This window comes from Haematobia irritans, chromosome 2 (assembly GCF_050003625.1).
Source record: "Haematobia irritans isolate KBUSLIRL chromosome 2, ASM5000362v1, whole genome shotgun sequence".
NCBI lineage: Eukaryota > Metazoa > Arthropoda > Insecta > Diptera > Muscidae > Haematobia > Haematobia irritans.
In genome coordinates this window covers 34,046,248-34,055,990 of record NC_134398.1, presented here as the reverse complement: position 1 = coordinate 34,055,990, position 9,743 = coordinate 34,046,248, and the positions used below count along the sequence as shown (strand labels likewise).

The window sequence follows — 9,743 nt, the reverse complement described above, 5'->3', positions numbered from 1 at the left end:
ATTTACGGACAACCCTCTACTTTCAATTTAAGAAAAAAAACAAGTATATACGGCCGTAAGTTCGGCCAGGCCGAAGCTTATGTACCCTCCATCATGGATTGCGTAGAAACTTCTTCTATACACTGCCATCCACAATCGAATTACTTAAGTTGCGGTAACGCTTGCCGATGGCAAGGTATCTTAAAACCTCCTAACACCATCTTCTAAATTGTATGTAAGTCCATACGTGGTATATATTAAATCAAAAAAGATCGATCCAATACGTATATAATTCAGTTTGACAAAGTAGACATAAAATTTTGACAAAATTTTCTACAGAAATAAAATTTTAACAAAATTTTCTATAGAAATAAAAATTTTGACAAAATTTTCTATGGAAAGAAAATGTTGACAAACATTTCTACAGAACTAAAATTTTAACAAAATTTTCTATAGAAATAAACTTTTGACAAAATATTCTATAGAAATAAAATTTTGGTAGATTATTTTTGGCTCGAGTGGCAACCATGATTATGAACCGAATAATATTTGAACAAAATTTTCTATAGAAATAAAATTTTGACAAAATTTTCTAAAGTAATAAAATTTTGACAATGATGAAAATTTTATGATGAACCGAATAAAATGTTAACAAAATTTTCTCTAGAAATAAAATTTTGACAAAATTTTCTACACCCAGAAAAAAGTGACCACTTCTTTAAGTTAAAATGAACTCATTGTGAAGAAAGTTGAACTTCGTATAGCGCCAAAGACATTTTTATTTGTTTGAACGATGTGATTTTCGTAGAGATTAGGTAGAATGCATTCCATATATTAGTTAACATTTTCCTATATTTATGTACCACTATACTACAGAATGAATAAATTTAACTGATTTGAATTCATATATGGAATGATTTTATTGAAATTTTTTCATTCATTTGGACAAATCTTACATATTTGTGGTAAAACTTTTACTTCATAATTAGAACTGCTTGCCTTCGTTTTTAAATACAATTTTATTTATTTATATAAGCAATTTTATCTTCAATAAAATACATGTTTTATTAATATATTGAATATATTTATTAAGAATCAACAGCATCGACTGTCCTTGAAATATTAGTTTATTATTCCACTATTTCCAATTTCCATGTGATATTATCAACTGTAAAACGCACTTTTTCATCTTCTTCTTGTACTTTTCACTTTTAATAAGTTGCTTCCTAACGATTTTGTCCTCCTTTTACAATTTCAATATCTACAAATATAAAAAATGATAAAACATTTTTGTTACAAAAGGTTAGCGTCACTGTACATTACCTGATATTTGAAGATTCCAAAATGAAGACAAATGAAAGGGTTGTTATTCTGCTGGTGTTTTCTTCCTTTATACGCCATCACGACATTGATAGATTTATTTTCAAAAAACGAAAAATTTTCTCACTAATTTAAAATAACAAATATTGTATATATTTTATTTGCTATTTATTATATTATTTTACCATATTATTTTTTAACAATCTCTCCGTATACCACAACAACGCGATTCCAACTAAAAAAACAAACCACGCGCAAACATATCGATTACACCCACGCGCAAACACATCGATTACGATGACAGGTATCGATTACAGGTAGACAATAGAAATATAGGAAAATTTCCTATATTCTAACAAGTTTGTTTCCTTAAGTTTTGAAAGAATTGCATACTTCTTAGTACGAATGAACTAAAATATTTTTATAAGCCAAGTGTTGTTCGTATATATGAAAAAGTTTCTATTATAAAGGAAGTCGCAATTATCATTTTATAAGAAATTTTACTATTTTTGAGGAAACTTGGTTTTAGTTCGTTTTTTGTTTATTTTTACAAATGCTTTGTTATCGGTGAATAAAATTTTCTTGTTCAGTAGGAAATTCTTATACCCAGCGAAGAAAACAGTATGAGTAAAATTCCATGCCTTATTCTAGTTAATGAACTATTCCTAACTGCTTACAGTTTAGGATTTTTTTACTGAAACGAGTAAATTTTATTATTTCTCACAAAAATTTACCTTAATGGAAATAAAATGGATAAACTATGTTGATGAAAAATTTTTCCTTTAGTTTCGAAGGCACTTTTTTCTGGGTGTATAGAAATAAAATTTTTGACAAAATTTTCTATACAAATAAAATTTTGGTAGATTATTTTTGGCTCTAGTGGCAACGATTTTGGTATGGTTGTTAGCGACCATATACTAACACCACGTTCCTAATTTGAATCGGATCGGATGAATTTTGTTCCTCCAAGAGGCTCCGGAGGTCAAATCTGGAGAACGTTTTTTATGGGGGCTATATATAATTATGGACCGATATGGACCAATTCTGGCACGGTTGTTAAAGATCATATACTAACACCATCTTACACCAAATTACAACCGGATTGGATGAAATTTGCTTCTCTTGGAGACTTCGCAAGCCAAATCTGGGGATCGGTTTATATGGGGGCTATATATAATTATGAACCGATGTGGACCAATTTTTGCATGGTTGTTAGAGACCATATACCAATATCATGTACCAAATTTCAGGTGGATCGGATAAAATTTGCTTCTCTTTGAGGCTCCGCAAGCCAAATCTGGGGATCGGTTTATATGGGGGCTATATATAATTATGAACCGAAGTGGACCAATTTTTGCACGGTTGTTAGAGACCATATACAAATATCATGTACCAAATTTCAGGCGGATCGGATGAAATTTGCTTCTCTTTGAGGCTCCGCAACCCAAATCTGAGGATCGGTTTATATGGGCGCTATATATAATTATGGACCGATGTGGACCAATTTTTGCACGGTTGTTAGAGACCATATACCAATACCATGTACCAAATTTCAGCCGGATCGGATGCAATTTGCTTCCTTTTGAGGCTTCGCAAGCCAAATCTGGAGATCGGTTTATATGGGGTCTATATATAATTATGGACCGATGTTGACCAATTTTTGCATGATTGTTAGAGACCATATACCAACATCATGTACCAAATTTCAGCCGGATGGGATGAAATTTACCTCCCTTTTAGGCTCCGCAAGCCAAATCTGGGGATCGGTTTATATGGGGGCTATATATAATTATGGACCGATGTGGACCAATTTTTTCATGATTGTTAGAGACCATATACCGACACCATGTACCAAATTTCAGCCGGATCGGATGAAATATGCTTCTCTTAGAGGCTCCACAAGCCAAATCTGGAGATCGGTTTATATGGGGGCTATATATAATTAAGGACCGATATGGACCAATTTCTGCATGGTTGTTAGAGACCATATACCAACATCATGTACCAAATTTCAGCCGGATCGGATGAAATTTTCTTCTCTTTGAGGCTCCGCAAGCCAAATCAGGGGATCGGTTTATATGGGGGCTATATATAATTATGGACCGATGTGGACCAATTTTTGCATGGTTGTTAGAGACCATATACCAAATTTCAGCCGGATCGGATTAAATTTACCTCCCTTTTAGGCTCCGCAAGCCAAATCTGGGGATCGGTTTATATGGGGGCTATATATAATTATGGACCGATGTGAACCAATTTTTGCATGATTGTTAGAGACCATATACCAACACCATATACCAAATTTCAGCCGGATCGGATGAAATATGCTTCTGTTAGAGGCTCCACAAGCCAAATCTGAGGGTCCCTTTATGTGGGGGCTATACGTAAAAGTGGACCGATATGTCCCATTTTCAATACCATCCGACCTACATCGATAACAACTACTTGTGCCAAGTTTCAAGTCGATAGCTTGTTTCGTTCGGAAGTTAGCGTGATTTCAACAGACGGACGGACGGACATGCTTAGATCGACTCAGAATTTCACCACGACCCAGAATATATATACTTTATGGGGTCTTATAGCAATATTTCGATGTGTTACAAACGGAATGACAAAGTTAATATACCCCCATCCTATGATGGAGGGTATAAAAAACGGACAAAAGGGAACCCTCCCCCCTCCATCGCTCCACTCCGACCTGATAGCGGACTTTCACGTACCCTATATTAATTTCGCAACTACTCAATGGTCCCTATAAATTCTATAGAAGTAAATCGACAAATTTTATTTCAATTTTCCCCTTCCAAAATTTTATTTCAATTTTCCCAACCAGATATCGAAAAATCATATACTAATTTAAAAATCATGTATAAATTTAATCACCTCCTCCCACGTTCCCTGTAAATTTTTGCTCTATTGTTTTAAAGGGACGTCACTTTCCCCGATACAATATCGACAAACACCGTAGTGAATAGCACACCTAACCTTCCCTGAAAATTCTTGAAACTTTCCTTCAAGTGTGGGGCAAGGAAGGTTGCCTCTTCGTTCATAACCTTCCCCCACTGCCTATGTAAATTTCAAGAAAACTTAAGAGTTGTTTTTTTTTGCAGTTTTAGAGGAGGGCCTCCTCCCCGACTACATTTCGAAAAGTGATGTAGCGTATCTTTTGTAAACGACCCAGAAAATGTCAAGCAAATTATAAGCCTAAAAGGCGGCCTCTCTTCCGTCCAAATATCACAAAATCAGGTATCAACTATTAATATCGTAACCTCTCCCCAGCCCTCTGTAAATTTCAAGTAACTCGGTAAAAGTCTAATTGTTTCTCTGTATGTACTTAAGAGAAGCGGATGTCTCCCTATGCCTTTTTATTTTTATTAAAAAATCGAGAACCTGATATAAATTTCACAACCCATTTTTTCCGTAAAATTTCAGTGGGGGGAGTTTAGTTTTGTTTGTACTTTCAAACAAAAAAATTCGGGCCAAGGGGTGGTCCCCCTCCCGGACCAAATATCGAAAAATAATGTAGCGGATTTTTGTCTAGATGCCAACCCCAACATTCAATGATAATTTCAAGCAAATCGGTCAACTTTGGTCCAATTTTCAAAAAGTCCGACGAAGGGGAGGTCCCCCTCCTCGACCAGGTGTCAAAAAATGAGGTACCCTATTTTCACCACACGAACGCCCCCTACGATCTCTGAAAGTTTCAAATAAATCAGTTCAGCCGTTTCGGAGCCAACTCGGAACATACAAACAAACAAACAAACAAACAAATAAACAAACAAACATAGATTGAATTTTATATATATAGATTTTATCAAAATTTTGTTTCTATAGAGAATTTTGTTAAAATGTTATTTCTATAGAAAATTATATTTTGGAAAATTTTTAAATCAACCAAAACATCAAGAATTCTACCAATCTACCAAACAGTAAAAAATCTACCATTTTTGATAGAATTCTACCAACTGTGGCAACCGTGACTACACGGACGTAAAAGACCGGCTTTCATATGTTTTTTGGGTGTAAAAATTATATGTTTGGAACTCAAATTTGTTAACACAATGTTTTTGAGTGCAAGCATATAATGTCCATATACTAGCATAACATGTTTGGGACATATATGTTAGTATTTTAGAACATATTATGTTTGGGACATAAAATGTTTGTAAATATAATATGCTTAGATGCGAACATATATTAATTTACAAATAGTCTATAAACATATATGTGTTTAGAAAGAGAGACCTAGAGAGTATACTGCAAGTAAAAAAGTGGAAGTAACCAATTGTCGCCTTAAAAATATATCCGCACAAATAAAATTTCATTAAAATTTTTTTTCTACCAGTGTATGCCCTAAGGTGAATAATACAAACAATATTTTGTTTGGAGCAATCCTGAAAATATATGTTTGCTTGGAACTAAATGTGTTTTGGGTAAATATATGTTACAGAAGCGATTTTTTTTAGGGTGTACTACTCGTGGATCTGCAATGGAATCGCGGAGCCACCGTGGTGCAATAATTAGCAAGTCTACCTTGCATACAAGCGGTTCTGGATTCAAACCCAGTTTCGAACGAACTCCAGAGGAGATATTCCATCCAGCGACGGAATATCTCCTCTCATTAATGCTGGTGATATTTCTGAGTGTTTCTCTAAGTTTCTCCCAATGGTTTTACAGCAATGTGAATTGCCGTTTGGACTCGGCTATAAAAAGGAGGTCCCTTGTCTGGACTAGTTGAGTATTACATCTCCTTTTATTTCAGAACTCTGGACAATATGGAGGATTCGGGTGTAGATATGAGGATTTTTTCTATGATGCTATGATTTTCTTTGGTCTGTGTTGATGCATTATAACATCGTCTTTATATCAGAGAGGTTTGCGTAGCCTGCTTGTGGTTTTAGCCACTCTAAATTACTCATTTTGTATATGATCCTCTCTTACACTTTTTCAATTGCTGCCTCAATTTCATGGGCCATATTCGTTGAATTCTATTGGAAAGCAATATGTTGATAAACTTCAACAATGTCCTTTTGCCTTGATGCATAAATGTTTAACACTATGAAATTTTAAGATTTCACACACACACACCCTCATGCTTGTAGATTATTTGCGATTCTCCCGTGTCTGACTAGTAAGATTTCTTTGGAAATTTATGCAACAAATCATGGTCCCATAAAATATTCAACAAATCAAATTTAAACATTCATAGTAGTTACGAATTGTGCAAAGAGCTCTTGAAATATTTCTAGCAAATTTTGGGAAAAAAAACTCCTAATATCCTTTGGTATTATCTCTCTTTTTCTGTTAGTTGGGAGGATGTGGGATCAGGTAAAGGATTTGTCAAAATTTGCCATTACCTTTAGGTATGGTAAATTTATTCGAAAAGGTTTCCATCAGACATCATCATCTGCATTTATTCATAACAAGTGAAATTCAATGGAACTTGGAACCCCTTGCAACATTTCAATATGGCCTAAATTTAGCTTCATTGCGTTTTGCCCATGACTTGTGATAGGTATAGGCACCGTTTGTCTTTGGATTTTTCACTGAAGGTGTCACATTTTATGTCCGTCATGAGATTTTAACTTACTCCCAATTAGTTACGTCTATCTCAACTCCAGCGCTATTAGTATCAGTCGCTTTGCCATAGGAGTTTGTCTGTGCGTGTTATAGCCGCTTTCCTGTCAGACATGACCAAAATCGTTCGTTTATCTTTTCCATTCTATTATCGTTGCATCTCTCCAGAGTTTTGAGTCCTCAGATTTATGCGTATGATGGTCACAGATATTACAGGTGTTGATGTTTATGGTGGAGAGCATTCAAACTCCTTTTGTCCTTGTATGCCCCTGAATGTCAATTCCTTCTCTTGGCATTTAATTCGGTTGTGGTTATTTTCGAGAATTACAACACCCAAAAATTTTCTTTTTGTCTTCAATCACGAAATTAATTGATACAATTAATGTTTAATTGAAATGTCTACAATCACAGAAATGATAGTATCAATTAAAAAATTAATTAATCCAATTAAAAATTAATTGATACTATTAATTTTTGTGATTGATTTTTGTTTCAATTAAAAATTTTTGTTGAATCAATTCAATTTTTAATTGGATAATTTTTTAAAACTTAATTAAAATTTTAATTGGAAAAATTTTCGTAAAATTTTTTTCTGTGAAAGAAATGGGGAATGATGATGGACATGCAAATGACCCTATGGGAAATTGGTGAAAATTACCATTATCGCACCTATCACAGGACTGGTGTCAGTGCTCCAGTTTGTTGCAATTTTTAAATTTTTATATAATTTATAGATTTCTATATTTTCTTGTTATTAAAATCTTATTGACTCTACCCGATTTTATATCCTAACCCACACAATGGTCAGGGTAGAATAACTTTGATCTGCAAAACAATGTGCCTAACAGAAATATTGATTTTAGACCACCAAAAAAATATATACCGATTGACTGAGAATCACCTCCTGAGACGATCTGGCCTTTGGTGTCCGTCCATGTATTTGTTGTTCGCCAGATTCCGGTCGCATTTATTACCCGATTTTGAGGAAATATGGCACATGGTGTTTTTGGACACAAAACCGAACGCTTTTGAATCTGGAAAAAATAGGATGTATTGCTTCTATCGATTACGACATATTGTGCTTCTTTACTAACCGATCGTCGTCAAATTTGGTACAATGAAATCTCATTCACCACCCTTCAAAACGTCATCGAAATCGATTCAGATTTAGATATAGCACCCCCATATATATGTATAACCCGACTTTCTCAAATTTGGCCACAAAACCTTTTTTATTAACCGATCTTATTCAAAGTTGGCAAAATGTAATCTTCTATAGTACTTACTATACCTGCATAGTACCTGCATAGAATTATTGAAATCACTTCAGATTTAGATATAGCTCCAGTCCGATTTTCCAAACATTTGGTCATAATAGCTTTATTTAGTAACTAAAATTGGCATGTATATCGAGAACATTAATTCTACTCCCTGTACACAATTTAAAGCAACTCAGGGCAAAATCGGGTGAAAGATATATATGGGAGTTATATCTACATCTATGGATGTAGGTTATATGGCAGCCCGATGTATCAGGCTCACTTAGACTATTCAGTCCATTGTGATACCACAGTGGTGAACTTCTCTCTTATCACTGAGTGCTGCCCGATTCCATGTTAAGCTCAATGACAAGGGACCTCCTTTTTATAGCCGAGTCCGAACGGCGTTCCACATTCCAGTGAAACCACTTAGAGAAGCTTTGAAAACCTCAGAAATGTCACCAGCATTACTGAGGTGGAATAATCCACCGCTGAAAAACTTTTTGGTGTTCTGTCGTAGCAGGAATCGAACCCACGACCTTATGTATGCAAGGCGGGCATGCTTACCATTGCACCACGTTGGCTCCCAGGATGTAGATTTTTATAAATTGTTTTCTGAGATGAAGAACGGATTTGTCCGAATTGAATAAGGATTTGTGTTTAGTTGTGAATAAATTTAGAAAGTATGAGTGAATATTCTCCGATTTTAAGTTTCCTGAAAATGTCTCTCCTAAAAGAAAGAGACCTGCGACCATGGTAGTTGACTACACCTCGGTTCTCAAATTTAGTTATCAATGACTTGGGCATATTTTTTATACCCTCCATCATAGGATGGGGGTATATTAACTTTGTCATTCCGTTTGTAACACATCGAAATATTGCTCTAAGACCCCATAAAGTATATATATTCTGGGTCGTGGTGAAATTCTGAGTCGATCTAAGCATGTCCGTCCGTCCGTCTGTTGAAATCACGCTAACTTCCGAACGAAACAAGCTATCGACTTGAAACTTGGTACAAGTAGTTGTTATCGATGTAGGTCGGATGGTATTGAAAATGGGCCATATCGGTCCACTTTTAAGTATAGCCCCCATATAAAGGGACCCTCAGATTTGGCTTGTGGAGCCTCTAACAGAAGCATATTTCATCCGATCCGGCTGAAATTTTGTACATGGTGTTGGTATATGGTCTCTAACAACCATGCAAAAATTGGTCCACATCGGTCAATAATTATATATAGCCCCAATATAAACCGATCCCCAGATTTGGCTTGCGGAGCCTAAAAGAGACGAAAATTTCATCCGATCCGGCTGAAATTTGGTACATGATGTTGGTATATGGTCTCTAACAACCATGCTAAAATTGGTCCATATCGGTCCATAATTATATATAGCCCCCATATAAACCGATCCCCAGATTTAACCTCCCGAGCCTCTTGGAGGAGCAAAATTCATCCGATTCGGTTGAAATTTGGTACGTGATGTTAGTATATGGTATTCAACAACCATGCAGGAATTGGTTCATATCAGTCCATACTTATATATAGCCCCCCCTATAAACCCATCCCCGGATTTGACCTCCTGTGGATAAGCAAAATTCATCCGATCTGA

General features: G+C 35.2%; 1 long non-coding RNA gene across 1 annotated transcript; it reads right to left on the bottom strand.

Annotated features, from left to right (window-relative positions):
- Positions 1 to 1,041: 1,041 nt before the first annotated feature.
- On the bottom strand, positions 1,042 to 1,494 carry LOC142227682 (uncharacterized). Its single transcript, XR_012719973.1, has 2 exons — positions 1,303 to 1,494; positions 1,042 to 1,240 (listed from the first exon to the last, which is right to left on the bottom strand). It is a non-coding gene; the product is annotated as an uncharacterized LOC142227682 (long non-coding RNA).
- Positions 1,495 to 9,743: the final 8,249 nt, after the last annotated feature.